Raw genomic sequence first — 6,073 nt, 5'->3', positions numbered from 1 at the left:
CGTCTGCTGATTGTTTCAGCTTTATTAGTCCAGCACCAGTTTACAACAGAGTTTTACAGACACAGTCCAGTTCTAATCCCACTAAAATACAACTCTATGCTCCACGTTAGTCCAGTTTATAATAACTGGACTAAGGAAACCAATAGATCAGATCTCTTCAATCCTCCATCCTGAGCTGCACGAGGAGACAGTGGAGAAGAAAACCACATGGAAGCTCATGTCAGGCATCATAGTGGCTAAGATAAGTGGGCACATGGATCAATACATAAGCACAGCACAAAAGGGCATTGGTAAAAATACCAGAGGAGCAAAACACCAGCTGCTGGTAGAACAGTCACTCGGGACTGCAGAACCAGGAATACCAATCTGTGCACTGCCTGGATTGATTACAAGAAAGCTTATGACTCAATGCCACACACATGGATCATGGAATGCTTGGAGATGTATAACATCAACAGGACTCTAAGAGCCTTCATTGCAAACTCAGTGCGGCAGTGGAAAAACCACCCTTGAGGCCAACTGCAAGCCAATTGCACAAGTGTCCATCAAATGTGGCATATACCAAGGAGATGCCCTGCCCCCTGTGCTGTTCTGCATAAGTCTGAACCCCCACAGCCAAATAATCACCAAGACTGGCTATGGATACCGACTCAGGAATGGGTCCACCATCAGTCACCTCCTCTACATGGATGACATCAAGCTGTACGCCAAGAGCGAGCGAGACATTGACTCACTGATCCACACAACCAGGATCTACAGCAATGACATCGGAATGTCATTCGGACTTAAAATGTGTGGGCGGATAGTGACAAAGAGAGGGAAGGTAGTCCATACAGAAGGGGTCTCACTCCCAGACGGCAGAATCGCAGACATTGAGGACAGCTACAAGTACCTTGGAATCCTACAAGCAAATGGCAACCTCGAACTGGCCACAAGAAAAGCAGCCACAGCCAAATACCTCCAACGAGTAAGGCAAGTCCTAAGGAGTCAGCTCACAGGCAAGAACAAGGTCCGGGCAATTAACAGCTATGCCCCGCCGGTCATCAGATACCCTGCGGGAATAATAAGCTGGACAAAGGAAGAGCTTCAGACCACAGACGTAAAAAACACAAAAGCTCCTGACCATGCATGGAGGGTTCCACCCCAAATCCAGCACCCTGAGACTGTACACTAAGGGCAGGAAGGAGGCAGAGGACCACAGAGCCACTATCCAGGATGAAACATCCAACATCCTTAAATACATCAGGAAGATGGCCGCAATGGACAAAGTGTTCGGTGAATGTCTCAGGCAGTGGAAAACAGATCATGTGGTGTTGGAGGAACCATCATGGGAGGAAAAGCCCCTCCATGATGGGATGTACCACCGACAGATAACTGAAGTGGCTGATATGGAGAAATCCTACCATGGCTAGAAAGGGCTGGACTGAAAGACAGCACAGAGGCACTGATCATAGCTGCACAGGAGCAGGCCTTGAGCACCAGAACAACAGAGGCCCAGATCTACCAAACAAGACAAGACCCCAGGTGCAGACTGTGTAAAGAGGCCCCTGAGACAATCCAGCACATAACTTACAAGGAGCGTCATAACCAAGTGGCTGGTATAGTGTACAGGAACATCTGTGCGGAGTACAGACTGGAAGCCCCGAGGTCAAGGTGGGAAACACCTCCGAAGGTGGTAGAGAATAACCGAGCTAAGATCCTGTGGGACTTCCAGATCCAGACCGACAAAATGGTAACGACAAACCAGCCGGACATTGTGGTGATGGAGAAACAGCAGAGGAAAGTCGTTGTGGTTGACATCCCAACACCAAGCGATGGCAACATCAGGAAAAAGGAACATGAGAAACTGGAGAAATACCAAGGCCTGAAAGAAGAACTTGAGAAGGCCTGGAAAGTAAAGGCAACAGTGGTGCCCGTGGTCATCAGAGCACTCGGGGCAGGAACCCCCAAACTGGAAGAGTAGCTACAGCAGATCCCAGGACAGACCTCAGACATCTCGGTCCAGTAGAGGGCAGTCCTAGGAACAGCAAAGATACTGCACAGAACCCTCAAGCTCCCAGACCTCTGGTAGAGGACCCGAGCTTGGATGGATGAGACTGCCCACGGAGGGCGAGGGGACAATATATATATATATATATATATATATATATATATAGCATCGCAAAAAAATTAGTACATCCCTTACATTTCTGCAAATATTCTATTTTATCTTTTCATTAGACGACACTGCAGAAATGACATTTAGATACAATATAGTTTGTGTACAGCTTGTTTAGTGGAGTAAATCTACTTTCCCTTCAGAATAACTCAACCCACAGCCATTAATGTCTAAACTGGACCCAATTAGCCATTTACCTCCCCAATGTCATGTGACCTGTTAGTGTTACAAGTTCTCAAGTTCTGGGGAGCCGGCGTGTTAAATTTGGTGGTATCTCTCAGACTTTCTCATACTGGCCACTTGAAGTTCAAAATGGCAACTCATGGCAAAGAACTCTCTAAAGATCTGAAAAAAGAATAGTTGCTCCTTGAGAAGCACTGGGTTAAAAGCTTAAGCTGGACCCATAATCTTAAAAAAGCGAGGCGTCCTTGGACTTGGACTGTTTTAACTTATCAAGTGCTTTTTCTCTCTCACTGTGTTGTAACGAACGGTTGTGCCTCATTCGTTGGTTGAAGGAGCCTGGATCTATTCCCCCAAAAAAATCTGAAGTCAGATTCCTTGGTACACATTCGAGACAAATAATACCTAATTGTGATTCTTCTAGTGAGTCCCGCACTAATCAATAATAACACATTTAAATTAAAATGAGTAGATGTTGATTCATGGCTGTGATGTCCAGGCGTTAAACCATTAAAGTCACTGCACTTGAAAACTTCTGCAATGTCAAATATTACAATATTTATTGATCGTTTCTGTTGCTGTGATGAACTTTTTAAAACTTTTCCGGACATAAAAGAAGCTTCTGTATTAATTTAAACTGAATCTAGAATTCATAAACACATAAATCTTTAAATATCATTTCAATTAAGTTTTATCCACTTATTATTATTATTATTATTATTATTATTATATTTCTTTTTAATATTATTATATTACTGTTGAAAGAAACTTATTATTATTATTATTATTATTATATTTCTTTTTAATATTATTATATTACTGTTGAAAGAAACTTATTATTATTATTATTATTATTATTATATTTCTTTTTAATATTATTATATTACTGTTGAAAGAAACTTATTATTATTATTATTATTATTATTATATTTCTTTTTAATATTATTATATTACTGTTGAAAGAAACTTATTATTATTATTATTATTATTATCATATTTCTTTTTAATATTATTATATTACTGTTGAAAGAAACTTATTATTATTATTATTATTATTATATTTCTTTTTAATATTATTATATTACTGTTGAAAGAAACTTATTATTATTATTATTATTATTATTATTATTATATTTCTTTTTAATATTATTATATTACTGTTGAAAGAAACTTATTATTATTATTATTATTATTATTATATTTCTTTTTAATATTATTATATTACTGTTGAAAGAAACTTATTATTATTATTATTATTATTATATTTCTTTTTAATATTATTATATTACTGTTGAAAGAAACTTATTATTATTATTTTTATATTTCTTTTTAATATTATTATATTACTGTTGAAAGAAACTTATTATTATTATTATTATTATTATATTTCTTTTTAATATTATTATATTACTGTTGAAAGAAACTTATTATTATTATTATTATTATTATATTTCTTTTTAATATTATTATATTACTGTTGAAAGAAACTTATTATTATTATTATTATTATATTTCTTTTTAATATTGTATTACTGTTGAAAGAAACTTATTATTATTATTATTATTATTATTATTATATTTCTTTTTAATATTATTATATTACTGTTGAAAGAAACTTATTATTATTATTATTATTATTATTATTATTATATTTCTTTTTAATATTATTATATTACTGTTGAAAGAAACTTATTATTATTATTATTATTATTATTATATTTCTTTTTAATATTATTATATTACTGTTGAAAGAAACTTATTATTATTATTATTATTATATTTCTTTTTAATATTATTATATTACTGTTGAAAGAAACTTATTATTATTATTATTATTATATTTCTTTTTAATATTATTATATTACTGTTGAAAGAAACTTATTATTATTATTATTATTATTATTATTATTATATTTCTTTTTAATATTATTATATTACTGTTGAAAGAAACTTATTATTATTATTATTATTATATTTCTTTTTAATATTATTATATTACTGTTGAAAGAAACTTATTATTATTGTTATTATTATTATTATATTTCTTTTTAATATTATTATATTACTGTTGAAAGAAACTTATTATTATTATTATTATTATATTTCTTTTTAATATTATTATATTACTGTTGAAAGAAATTTATTATTATTGTTATTATTATTATTATATTTCTTTTTAATATTATTATATTACTGTTGAAAGAAACTTATTATTATTATTATTATTATTATATTTCTTTTTAATATTATTATATTACTGTTGAAAGAAATTTATTATTATTATTATTATTATTATTATATTTCTATTTAATATTATTATATTACTGTTGAAAGAAACTTATTATTATTATTATTATTATTATTATATTTATTTTTAATATTATTATATTACTGTTGAAAGAAACATATTATTATTTTTATTATTATTATATAAATATTTTTTACACATAAGTTCTCTGATATTTTCATTACAATATAAAAAAAGCATAAAAGCATAAGCTATAAATAACTGTCAGTAAAATTAATAAAATATTTAAAAACATTTAGAAAGATGTAAAAATATTACTTACATTTAAATGTTTTCTGCACGTGTCTTTAACCTGTGGTAATCCCCTTTTCATTTACTTTATTCTTCAGTTTTCACTTTATTGATTAAAGAATTTATTTTATATTTTCCCAGTATTTATTTTCTGTTTTGTTTGTTATTTTCTTTGTTTGTTCTTTCATCATGTTGTTTTGGCATTTTACAATTATTTAAACGTTTTCAATGATTTATCATTAAATTAACATTTTTTTTATCCCCTTTCTTTAAGATTAAATGATTATGTTTTTTTATTTTATTTCCTAATAATTTATCCTTGTGTAGATAAATTGCTTTTTGGTTGCTGTATTTATATTTTTGTTATTTGAATAAAAGCAAAAATAAAAGTGGTGATAATAAGAAATTTATCAGAACCAGACAACTGAAATTAACATTAAATATTAATGATTGGATGTGATAATATTACAATTGTTTTATGAATGTTTATTTATAATAATTATAAATTAATTAATATATATAATTAATGTTATTCATACTTGATGTTAATGTTCATTGTTTTTTGTTGTTTTTTTTTTATTTAGATTTTTTTATGTATTTGTTATTTATATCTATGCCTTGAGATCTTTTCTTTTAAATTACTTAAATTCATCATTTAATTTAAATGTTTGTGTGTGTGTGTGTGTGTGTGTGTGTGTGTGTGTGTGTGTGTGTGTGTGTTTTTTTACTGGAGGGGCGGAGTTAAGCTACTCTTTCAACCAATCAAGGTCCTTTGTTGGCCACCTTGCTCCGGAATTCCCCTCCAGCTCCGGGGGTTTCCGACAAGACTGACAGGCTGCGGTCACCATGACAACACATCTAAGCACCGTCAAGCAGATGGAAGAGAGTAGAAATAATGCATCCGGTTGGGGGAAGTAACCATCAAAATAAAAGATTTGCTCAGCTGTCTCTCAGTCACGTGATTAAATTCCGTTGAAATGGTTGGAATGTAAACATGAAGCAAAAGATTTTAAACTTTTTTTATTTGACACAGCTCATCTTCAATAAAAAATAATTAAAAATTTACCACAGTTTCACACTTTGTTTTGTATATTTTAATGATACAATAAAAAAAGTATTAACCATAATAAATATAAACATAGATTCTGTGGAAATTTTTTTAAAAAAACAAGAAGAACAATGAAGTAGAAAACAAA

The sequence above is a fragment of the Melanotaenia boesemani genome, chromosome 16 (assembly GCF_017639745.1).
Source record: "Melanotaenia boesemani isolate fMelBoe1 chromosome 16, fMelBoe1.pri, whole genome shotgun sequence".
Classification (NCBI taxonomy): domain Eukaryota; kingdom Metazoa; phylum Chordata; class Actinopteri; order Atheriniformes; family Melanotaeniidae; genus Melanotaenia; species Melanotaenia boesemani.
Note: the sequence above shows the minus strand (reverse complement) of the source record.